The following is a 12857-nucleotide window of genomic DNA, read 5'->3' on the forward strand; positions in this document are numbered from 1 at the left end:
TACAGAAAACTTTTCATTAGCTAGTTATCAAATGATCTTGGAGACAGTTCAATGCTATGTCCTTGGACATTCCTTCGATATTCATTTATGCTTTGCTTGAACTGTGTTTCAGGCACAATTGTCCAGTACCGTGAGTAAATGAAGTGCAGCAAACAGGATTGATCATGCAACAGCGAGCTCCAACAATTATATGCACATTATAGGCTAACTAATAAATGCGTAAAGGGCATTTCTTCGTTGTGTTTGTTATAGTTGAAAATATTTTGGCAATACAACTTTAATATAAACTTATGTTGGTGTGAGTTAAATTATTGCTTCCTGGCTAACAGTAAGTTTGCATAGGTGTGTCAGTATTCGTACGAGTATCAGTACTACTTTTCAGTGCTCCCTTAAAGGAATATTCAAAAACATTTATGTTGTGTGTTTACCCGAATCATATTAACCCTAGATGTGTTTGTTTATTGGAAATGACATTTTCATTGTTATTCCCCATGCATTGTAGAGTTATGTTACTGTTGGTTGGCATTCACAGTACTACCTAACTCATTACGAGCCTACGGCGAGAGGGTCACATATTTTGGGGGCTCATCCGGAATGGGTGCTTGTATGATTTAATGCTGTATGAATGCTGACCCATGGCTGTGTAATGATTGGAAAGTCTGTTTACTTGTGTTCAAGCTAGTGTTACACCAGTGGTTTTAGTACAATTGAAGGACATCATAATTAAGATACTGTGAGATGGATGCTGCAGAGATTAAGGTTTGGTGTGATAAAAAGAGGTTATCCATTTGCAATGCTCATGTACAGAGTAATGTTTCTGTTAATGTTAGTAATGAGACTTTAGTTAAAGCCCTGAATCTTGTGAAAGCTCTGGGATTCATTCAAACACTGATTGAGCAGCATTTGAATGAATCAGTTGGCAAATATTTTGTGCTAGTTCAGATCTGCAATGCTGTGACTGAATTCACTCTGCCCGATGTGGTAGGAATATCTGGAGAGGAGGGGCCTGTGCAGCTCATATGTTTGGACTTGCAGAGAATACAACTTCAGATGCTGCTGCGGGTGAAGATTTTTCAGTTTAAGTTGTTCTCTTTTCTGAGAAGTGAAGGGAAAGCTCTGACTGATGTTAAAAATCTACTATGTCCTTGAGCTGTTGATTTAAATTCTCGGCTGGTTCCTGCAGTCACATCACTAGTCGATAAATTCCATAGTGTACTTGCTGAGATCCAAGGTTATCAAAAGCTGAGAACATTCCCTGGACTCAAACCCACACCCAATGGAGGAGAAGGATATGAGGCTTGAGCTGAGCAGACATCTCATTTACTAGATGAATGACAGCACTCAGACAATATAAAGAAGCAGAGACTGGTCCTGCCGCTGGTATAGTGAGGTTCCTAAAGGCAAAGACATCAGCCAACTATCTGCTGACTCTGGATAATGCTTTTGACACTACTGAAAGTTCAGCTGATCTTAGGCTGAAGTCAGACACAAGTTCCAAGAGGAAGGAGGGAAACCCTCTGCCTATTTCATGTTAGATAAACTGTTGCATTATTTGTGTCACAAAGGCGGCATTCAGCTGTCTGATGTAAATCGGTTAAGAATGGAGCAAGTTGTGAAGGGTGTACCGTCACAAGACATGGTTGCTCTACATATTCGAATGACCCACAAGATGCATGGTTCTCCATCTTCTACTGAGTTACTTAGAGAAGTTAGAGAGGAGGACTGAGGACCAAAATGTTTCCAAAAGCCGAGTGATATCTTCAGATCGCAAACACGAGGAAATCTGCAGATGCTGGAATTTCAAGTAACACACATAAAAATTGCTGGTGAACGCAGCAGGCCAGGCAGCATCTATAGAAAGAGGTACAGTCGACGTTTTGGCCCGAAACGTTGACTGTACCTCTTCCTAGAGATGCTGCCTGGCCTGTTACGTTCACCAGCAATTTTTATGTGTGTTGCTTAATATCTTCAGATGTAGCGTCTATTGCTAAAGTGACCCCTGGCGCCACACAAGTAGAGCGTTTAAAAAATGGGGTGAAAGCATTCGAGCTGGGACGACGGGGTTGATGTCTGCTAACGTTGCAGCTAAACATGACACGATCACCGGAAAACCCGACCCACCTGTGAGAATCAGAAAGCAGAGGATTGCTGCTGCAAAGAGTTTCTTGACTGAGGACAGGCCTGGTATATGGTGCTAAGTTTGAGGTGAGAACCGACAACAATCTACTAACTTATATTTTGATCTGAGCAAAATTAGATGCCCCAGTCATCACTGGCTGGCAGCATTGTCTGCCTCTGATTTTAGCTTTAAACACAGGCCAGGAAGACAGAACATTGACATGGATGCGTTATCACGATACTCTTATGGGCATTCATAGTACTAGCTAGCTCATTACAAGCCTAATAACTTTACTTTGAACTTTGATTTGCTGTACCTCAGTGTCAAAATCAAGTCATGAGCCCAGGTGTACGTATACACGGTTGCAGTGATAAAGTGGCGTTTGCATCACTGGTACATTGCGTTGCTCCATTCTGTTTCTGACATCGTACTTCTGTATCCAAAGTTTATAGAACGTAGAACAGTACAGCACAGAACAGGCCCTTCGGCCCACAATGTTGTGCCGACCCAGCTCAAAAGTAAACTAACCCTACCCACCCAGCCCTCTGTAAAATTAATCCCTCTTACCTAAACAATGCCCATATCCCTCCATCTTCCCCCTATTCATGTGCCAGTCTGAATGTCTCTTAAAAGCCTCTAATGTATTTGCCTCTAACACCATACACTCTGAGTAAAAAACTCACCCCTCTTTTCCCCTTTGAATCTACCCCCTCCCACCGTCAATGCCTGCCCTCCAGTATTAGACATTTTAACCCTGGGAAAAAGATATTCCTTGTCTACTCTATCTACATCATGAATTTAACAGTTCTCTGGGGTGGACATTTGTGAGAGGTGGAATAACTTGAATCCTTTCCTCAGCCCTAAATGGCTGACCTATTATTCCGAAACTATGAATCTTAGATCTCAATTTCCCAGTCGGGAGTAACATCTCCCCCCGGTATGATCCTTGTAGAAACCTCAAAAGCAAACAGCAGTTCAATTAGATCGGTTCTTTTTCTGTAAATGCTAGGGAATGTAGGACTAGCTTTTTTCAGCCTTTGATCAAAGGACACCCTATCTCAACTTGCCGTTCCCAGGAATCTATTGCGCAAACATCTCTTGGACTCTCTCCAAGACAAACAGTGATGCATTCGAAAAGGAAAAGAAAACAGATTTAGTAGCCCATACATAAGTTGAAATTAAACTAAGGCCCTTCTCCAGGTTTTGACCTTAGTTTCCCTTTCATCCTTCCACACCAAGCTTTTCTGTTGGGATTTAACAAGACTTCAGCATTTTTCTTCCCATCAGTGACACACCCCTCCACACCACCCCTTCTGACAGTTAGCCAATGTTAGCATTTACGTCAAACTGACTGGAAAGACATAGATTCTATAACTACACTTTCCCTCTTGCGGAAAGTATTCTTTGTACCTCATGTGAAATGGCTGATTTTTAAGAGGCAGGAGAACAGAAGTTGATTCTTCAGGAGTGGAGTGTGGAGGTGTGTGTGCTAAGAAACACTTGCTGAAAAGGTGTGCCTAGAACACGAGCCTTTGCTCCTTTGCTCCAGTGGCACTGAGGTCAAGAGGGGTGAGAGTCTCGGGTTTCTCGGAGTGAACATCACCTGGAGCCGGAACTGGTCCAACCATGTAGATGCCAAGGCAGAGCACCTCTCCCTCCTCAGGAGGCTCAAGGAGATGTGGTGTATCCCATTGACCCTCATTTGCACAAAAGAAAGTATCCTGTAAAGATGTGCCACAGCACAACGGTGGGGCGGCTGTTGTGCCCAAGCCCGCACAGAACTGCAGAGTGGCATACAGCTGCACAAGCTTGAGTTAAGGGCATATGGGCACAGCTCAGCACATCATTAAAGGCAACCTTCCCTCCACTCGACTCGACCCTTAAAAAGCCAGACAACATAATCAAAGAGCTCTTCAACTCGACAGAAGGTATAAAAGCCTGAAAGTATATATCTCCAGGCTCAAGGATAATACCTATCCCGCTTGTGCAATAAGGTGAACTTTTGACCATGCAATCTACCTCATCATAACATTGTACAGTATCTTATTGTCTACCTGCATCACATTTTATCTGTAACTGCATCACTTACAGTATTTCTGCTTTCTGTGATTGGTTTCCCCTCGTTCGACTTCGATGTACTGATGTCGGGGGATGATTTGTATACATGACATGCAAACCAAGGCTTTGCACTACCTCGGTATATGCAACAATAATAAACCAATTGTGTTCATCCGTTCCTTATGAGCTGTGCCGTATGATGTGGGCCATTATGGTCTTTCCATCATCACGATTGTTCTTGGTGCTGTGGTAGTTAATAGGCTATTCCTGTATCACTCAGTTATCCACTACCACATGGGAGGGGGTCGCTTATTGAACAAGCAAAAGTTCAGTTGAAGATCCTGCATGCTGCCTTGCTGCTGTGCCTCTTCACTGACCCTCATAATGAACACAGCACTTCGAAGTGGTTTGCCATCGCCTTCTTCCGAGGAGTGCCTTTATAAGATGGGTGACCCCAGCCTTAACCAATACTGTTCAGAGATTGTCTGCCTGCCATCAGTGATCGCATAACCAGGAGTTGTGATGTGCACCAGCTGCTCATACAACCATCAACCATAGCTTCACGTGACCCTGATCGGGGGCTAAGCAGGTGCTACACCTTGCCCAAGGGTGACCTGCAGGCTAGCGGAGGGAAGGAGCAACTTACACCTCCTTCGGTAGAGATGAATCTCCACCCCGCCACCCAAGATCAATTTATCAAATATTGAACCAAGTCAAAAACGCTCCATGGACGCAAGAGTTCCTGCAGGTGCTGGAATTCTGGAGCAGCGCACACAGAATGCTGGATGAACTCAGCAAGTCAGGCAGCATCTACAGAGGGAAATAACAGCCAACATTTCGGGCTGGGAGGCTTCGTGAGTCTTCATGAAGATATAACTGTTTATTTCTTTCCATAGACGCTGCCTGGCCTGCTCTGTTCCTCCAGTATTTTATGTGTGTGTTACTCAATAATACTTCATAATTTCCAAAGGTCTCAGAGCTGCCATTTGGTCTAGATTACTTAATTACAGGCTGCAGTCTTGTTATAGGTGAGCTCTCGAGTTCTCCAGCAGTGTCACCTATGTTGCTTCAGGGCATGTTCATTAACACTGCAACAAATTACTGGTGCTCACAGGGTGAAAGCTTCATTACTTGTATAGATGATGCAGGAGAAACACAAGAGATGCTGGAAATCCACAGTATCCAATTATTTGATACCAAGACTAATTAAGTGCAGAGCATAGAAATGGTTGGAAGAAAATTAACGTGTTGGTAATAACGATAGCAAGCTGGGTATGGCAACAAATTATTCAGCAAAGCACACAAAATGCTGGAGGAACTCAGCAGGTCAGGCAGCATCTATGGAGGGGAATAAACAGTCGCTGTTTCGGGCGGAGACCCTTTAACAACACTGGAGAGGAAGGGGGAAGAAACAAGAACCTGTTCCAGAAAGTTTTGGCTTCTTCCCTCTTCTTTTCCAGTCTTGGCCCAAAATGTTGACTGTTGGTACCTCTTCATAGATGCTGCCTGACGTGCTGAGTTCCTCTGGTGTGTGTTGATCTTGACCAGGGGTTCCCAACCTGGGGTCCATGGACTCCTTGCTTAATGGTGTTGGTCCATGGATTAGAAAAGGTTGGGAGCCCCTGCTCCAGATGATGCAACAGTTCTTTTGAGTGCTATCACCTACAGCCAGCGAGGATGCAAGATTTACACTTCAAGTTTCAGGATGACAATAGAGATGTTGTGTAAGCAAGTCCTAATGCTTACTCTAAACAGCCTTTCACCATCTTCAGATATGTTATCTGCAGATATTGATGTAATAACATTTTCCATTCAATAGTTTAATGGAGGACATCCAATGCTCTCATCTCTGTCGAAGGTTACGGGGCTGTTGATAGATCTTCAGCAGCACTACAATCCTTGATCGAGATTTGGCCAATGGATGCGATGATGCCTCAGAGGCCGCTTCTTCTTTTCTTCCCCTCCACTATCAGGTTTCTTATTGTATATTAGATTAGATTATGAGGACACGCAGTCCTCTTTTATTGTCATTTAGTAATGCATGCATTAAGAAACGTTACAATATTCCTCTGGTGTGATATCACAGAAACACAGGACAGGCCAAGACTGAAAAACTGACAAAAACCACATAATTATAACATATAGTTACAACAGTGCAACAATACCATAACTTGATGAAGAACAGGCCGTGAGCACGGCAAAAAGTTCAAAGTCTCTCGAAAGTCCCACATCTCATGCAGAAGAGAGAAGGAAGAAAACACTCCCTGCCATACCCGACCACAGTCTGACTCTGAGTCATCCAAAAACTTCGAGCTCCGACCAGCTCTCAAACACCGAGTACCGAGCACCATCTCTGCCGAGTGCTTCGACCTCAGCCTCGGTCGCCAGCAGCAGGCAAAGCTGAGGATTTTGAGGCCTTCCCTCTGGAGGTTCTAGATCGCACAGTAGCAGTAGCAGTGAACCGGGCATTTCAGAAGTTACTCTAGATGTTCCTCCGTGCTCTCACAGCTGTCTCCATCAAATCAGAATTGTGCACGGCATCCTACTTAACAAATTCGATATCATTTCACCGGAGAGGCTACGCGCGCTGCGTCACGCCGCCATCTTCTCCTCCTATTGGGGTCCATGAGCATAAATTCCTTACTCTAAAGCAACTCACACAAAATGCTGGAGGAACTCAGCAGGTCAGGCAGCATCTATGGAAATGAACAAACTGTCGATGTTTCAGGCTGAGACCCTTCTTCAGGACTGAAAAGTAAGATGCCAGAATAAAAAGGGAGGAGGGGAAGGAGGCTAACTGGAAGGTGATTGGTGAAGCCAGGTGGGTGGAAAAGGTCAAGGGCTGGACAAGAAAGAATTTGATAGGAGAGGAGAGTGGATCATAGAAGAAAGGGAAGGAGGAGGGGACCCAGGAGGAAGTAATAGGCAGGAGAGAAGAGGTAAAAGGTCACAGAGGAAGGTGGGGAGAGTTTTTTTTACCAGTAGTAGAAATCGATGTTCATGCCATCAGGTTGGAGGCTACCCAGATGGAATATAAGGTGTTGCTCCTCCACCCTGACTGTCTCCTCATCTTGGCACAAGAGGAGGCCATGGACTGACATGTCAGAATGGGAATGGGAATTGGAATTAAGATGTTCAGCCACTGGGAAGTCCCGCTTGTGGTGGATGATGCGAGGTGCTCGACGAAACGATCTCCCAATTTACAAGGGGTCTCACAAATGTAGAGGAGGCCTCTTCGGGAGCACCAGACACAATAGATGACCCCATCAGATTCACAGCTGAAGTGCTGCCTCACCTGGAAGGACTCTTTAGGGCCCTGAATTCAGGTGAGGGAGTAAGTATCACATTATTTTTGTTTTGCATTATTTAGTTTTATGATCTTATAGTAATTAAATGCCTTTGCACTTTATTACTGCTGAAAAACAACAAACGTCAGGAAATTTAAGTCACTGATAACAAATGTGAGACTGATTCAGCAAAGGTCCATCGCTTTCTCTGCCTTGGTGATTCAAATATTCTTCAAGATGCTTGAAAGTTGATTCACTAAATTTGCCTTCTTTTCTGCCAGAGTGCAACAATATTAAGGAGTTCCTTTTGTTCACTTTTTATGACACAGTAGTTTATCAATTGATTTGGTCCTGTGATTACAACCTCTATGAAACCCTTTGCTTATAGCTTTTAGTCCTCACCTTACACACGTCCAGCTCAACAATTCTGGTCATTTCAGCGTGATTCCCACCACCAGTCACACATTCTCTCTCTGCTTTCCACAGGGACAGCTCTCTTCACCACTCCTGGTTCCTCTGATGCAACTCCTGTCCCTACACCTCCTCCCACGCCACCATCCGGAGAGCTAAACAGGTGAAGCGAAGGTTCAAGTACACCTCCTCCAACTTCGTCTGTTGAATTTGGTGGTCTTGATGTGGCCGCATCTACATCCATGAGGCCAAGCCCAGAGTAGGTGACACTTTGCCGAGTGTCCGCGCTCTTTCTGCAGCGGCCATCTTGAGACCCCAGTTGCATACCACTTCAACTCCATTACCTTTCGCATCGTTATGCCCTTCCTAGTCTTCTCCACTGCAAGGGAGTGGACAAACAAGAAGAACTGTATCTTGTATTCAGTCTGGGTAATTTGTATAAACTCTGGTATAAACACTGATTTTTTCTATTTCAGGTAACCCTTAATCCCTGCGCTCCTTTCTCTCTCTCTATCTGATCCACCTAGTTTCTCTCACACACCCCAGAGCCTCCACTGACTTTTTTACTTACTGGATTCCAGAATCTTCATTAATTCCACTTGTCACCCTCCGGACACGGTCTCTACCTCTGCTGTCCCCTCCCCCGCCCACCATCACCCTCTGCGGAAACTGCAGCGGAGTTAGGGTTAAAACGTGTGCTCTCCCAGCAGGGTACAGACTCTTTGTACGATTTTTCTCCGTGCTAAAGCCCACTAAGACCAGTCAGGTTGATGAGACGATGGAGACGTGGTGTAGTCGCCCAGGCGGAACACGGACCTTGAAAAGCCGAACTCTTGTACAGTTCAAGCCTGGGAACCAAGGTCACTGAGCATTCCAAGACCAGATAAAGATGCAAACAAAGGATTCCAGAGCAACATTTACTGTTGAACAGTTATTTTACTCATCCTCAGGTATTCTTGGCCTTCAGCACATAGATTTAATTGGTTATTAACAATATGTATTGCGATTGGTACCCGATGTCACATACAATCAGCTACTCAGAATCACAGGTGAGAGCTGAGTGTCTGCTGGGGGATCAAAGGTGAGAGAGCTGCCCCTGAATGGATGTGACAAGCCTTAGAGGTGCTGCCCCTCCCTGGTCACCCCATACTCCCTTCGGCAGGCTGGCTAAACCAGGTGAAGGTAGCTGGCAGCCTTAGACCCTGGTGAGATAGGGACATCCCTGTCCCAACATGCAAAGTCACCTCTGGCGGAGATCCAATGGCCAGAAAGATGATACTGCAACACTCCGTGGAGAGCAAAGATCATGACAAGGCACAGAAGACGTCATGGTCATCCGCTGCTACCAAGGAAGACCCCAGTTTGTGACACTTGTTCGTACCACTGTACCTGGACTTCTGAGGTTGAGAGAATGGATCCGCCCCAGTGCAATATTTTTCCACTTTCAAAAATCTCCTGCCGTTGCTGGACGTGACAGACAACCACCATTACCATTATGATTGGTACTTAAATATGTAAATGATGAGATGTACAAATGCACTAAGTTTCTATTGGATAAATATATGTATACAACTGGTCAATTTTCTGTATGAAAATGGCATTTCTTCATTCAAAGTTCAGAACAGTTTGGTGACAAGGGGCATACTGTTCTCCTTGGGCGCAAGTAAATAAAGAGTGATTGAGAAACAAGTGCAAGTTGTCAGAATCCAGTTCATCAACAACAACATCTCCTCACCTTGTTTGCAACTTTTGCCTGCCTGCTCTGTTACGTTTTGTAAATCAAAACATAAAACTGATCAAAAGAAAAGCATGGACCCGGGAATAATGTGTCTACTCTTGGCTTTGTTTTTACTTTAGCGAGGAGCTCACCTATGACGCGGTGGCGTAATGATGCATGCCATTTGCATACTTTTACATATAACCCATTATGAATTATTTAAGCAAAGATTGCTTAATCAAACAATATATTTACAATAGTACTCAAATAATACGGATATAATAAATACGCAATAAGCTCCTGCCTCATCTCTCTTCCTCTCACCTCTTTATACCAGCACTCATCCCTCTACACTCTTAGTCCTGTTGCAGGTTCACAGCTAAAAATGTCAATTATTTCTCTGCCACCACTTGCTGAGTTCCTCCAATGGTTTGTTTTGTTTTGTTTTTTGTCTATGTGGACATCAGAGCTGCTATCTTCAGGAGGTGTTGGATTTGTACTCCAAGGTTCCTCTGTTCCTAGATATGCCCCCAGGCAAATGTTTCGTTGTGTATGCCTTCACTCTGTTCGCCTCTTTCACTCACCTAGCACTTACTAGGATTAAAGTCCATCTGATTCTGAATTTGAATCAGGATTAATATCACTGGCATGTACCATGAAATGTGTTGTATTGTGGCAGCAGTACACTGCAATACATAATAATTTTAAAAACTTAAATTAGGATATGGAATACGGAGTGGAGGAGGAGAAGATGGTGATGCGATGCAGCACACGCAGCCTCTCTGGTGAATGATATCTGTAATCTGTCAAGTAGGATGCCATGCACAATCCTGATTTGATGGAGGTAGACGTGAGAGCACAGAGGAAACATCTGGTGAAACTTCTGAAATGCCTGCTTCACTGCCGCTGTTACTGTGTGATCCGAAATCACCAGAGGGGAAGGCCCAGAGTCCTCGGATTTGCCTGTTGCTTGGCGGCCTGGGCCGGGGTCGAAGCGCTCGGCAGAGATGGTGCTCGGTGCTTGGTGTTGGAGGGCTGGTTGGAGGCTCAAAGTTTTTGGACAGACTTGGAGTCGGACTGTGGTCGGGTGCTTCCAGGATGCTGCATCTGCAAGTTTGCGGCGCTGGAGGTTCATGGCAGGGAGAGTTTTCTTCCTTCTACCGTCCGTGTGAGATGATGGGGCTATCGGGACTTTGAGACTTTTTTTTACCGTGCCCATGGTCTGCTTTTATCAAATTACGGTATTGCTTTGCACTGTTGTAACTATATGTTATAATTATGTGGTCTTTGTCAGTTTTAGTCTTGGTCTGTCCCGTGTTTCTGTGATATCATACCGGAGGAACATTGTATCATTTTTGAATGCATGCATTTCTAAATGACAATAAACGAGGACTGCGTGTCCTCATAATCTAAATAAATAAGCAAAAATTAACTAAGAAGTGCAAAAAGAGAGCAACAATAATAGTGAGGTAGTGTTGGTGGAGGAGAGCAAGGAGCTGAAATGTTGAGTGTGTGTCTTCAGGCTCCTGTATCTGTTTTCCCCAATGAGATAAGGACATGTCCTGGGTGATTTGGATCCTTAATGATGGACACCACCTCCTCGAGGCAGCACCTTTTGAAGATGTCCTCAATGCTGGGGAGGGTAGTGCTCACAGTGGAGCTGGTTGAGTTTTCAACTTTCTGCAGCTTTTTCCAATCTGTGCAGTTGCCCCTCCATGCCAGATGGTGATGCAACCAGGTAGGATGCTCTCCACCTGTATAAATTTGCAAGCGTCTTTGGTAACATACCAAATCTCCTCAAACTCCTAATGAAATATAGCCGCTGTCATGACTTCTTTGTAATTGCTTCGATATGTTGGACGCAGGATATATCCTCAGGGATGTCGGTGCCAAAGGACTTGAGACTGTGCACCTTTCCCACTTCTGATCCTTCAATGAGGACTGGTGTGTCTTCCATTGACTTCCCCTTCCTGAAGTCAACAATCACTTCTTTGGTCTTACTGATGCTGTGTGCAAGGTTGTTGTTGCAACACAACTCCACCAACTGATCTATCTCACTCCTCTACGCCTCCTCATCGCCTTCTAAAATCCTACATTGTTTACCACCTTTCAAGAAAGGAACTTCGGAAATATTTATTTTAAATAGAAATCAAATTCAGATGCAAAAGATATGTTTTGAGAAAGAAAAGCTCCTAACCTTTTTTATGCTATGGACCTCTCCCATCAACTGAGGCATCCGTGGACCCCAGGTGGGGAACCTGTGACCTAGAGGAAAGTTATTTGATTCATTTGGGCTTTCTGTTCCAGAAGTGAAACCTAGGGATCATTTTTCACAATTGCCTCTATCTCTCTGCCTGATAGTTTCGTCGAATGTGATTCTTTCTGTCATTTGAAAAAATTCTACCTCTCCCACGATATATGGTCCCCATATCCCTTCATGCCCTGACTAATCAAGAATCTGTCAGCTTCTTCTTTAAATATACCCAATGACTTGGCTTTCACAGCCACATGTGGGCAAAGAATTCCACAGATTCACCACTCTTTGACTAAAGGAATTCCTGCTTATCTTCTACACAAAATAATCTGCAGATGCTGGGGTCAAAGCAACACTCACAACACGCTGGAGGAACTCAGCAGGTCGGGCAGCATCCGTGGAAACGATCAGTCAACGTTTCGGGCCGGAACCCTTTGTCAGAACTGAAGAGGGAATTCTCCAACTTCCGGTAATTCCCTCCCCCTCCCTTCCCCTAACTGTTTTTCACTCTGCCCCCTCCCCCAGCTGCCTATCACCTCCCTCATGGTTCCGCCTCCTTCTACTACCCATTGTGCTTTCCCCTATTCCTTCTTCACCTTTCCTGCCTATCACCTCCCTGCTTCCCCTTTATCTTTCCCCTTACTGGTTTTTCACCTGGAGCCTCCCAGCCTTCTCCTTCCCACCCACCCCCCACCGTCTTTATAGGGCCTCTGCCCCTTCCCTCTACAGTCCGGACAAAGGGTTCCGGCCCGAAACGGTGACTGATCGTTTCCACGGATGCTGCCCGACCTGCTGAGTTCCTCCAGCGTGTTGTGAGTCCTTCTTATCTCTGTTCTAAATGGGCATCCCTCTATTCTGAGGCTGTGACCTCTGGTCTTAGACTCCCCAACCACAGGAAACATCCTCTCCACATCCACTCTATTGGGGCCTTTCAAATTCGATAGATTTCAAGAGGTCACCATTCATTTTTAAAAAAATTCTAGTGAGTACAGGCCCAGAGCCATCAAACGG

The sequence above is a fragment of the Mobula hypostoma genome, chromosome 26, assembly GCF_963921235.1.
Source record: "Mobula hypostoma chromosome 26, sMobHyp1.1, whole genome shotgun sequence".
NCBI classification, from domain to species: Eukaryota; Metazoa; Chordata; class Chondrichthyes; order Myliobatiformes; family Myliobatidae; genus Mobula; species Mobula hypostoma.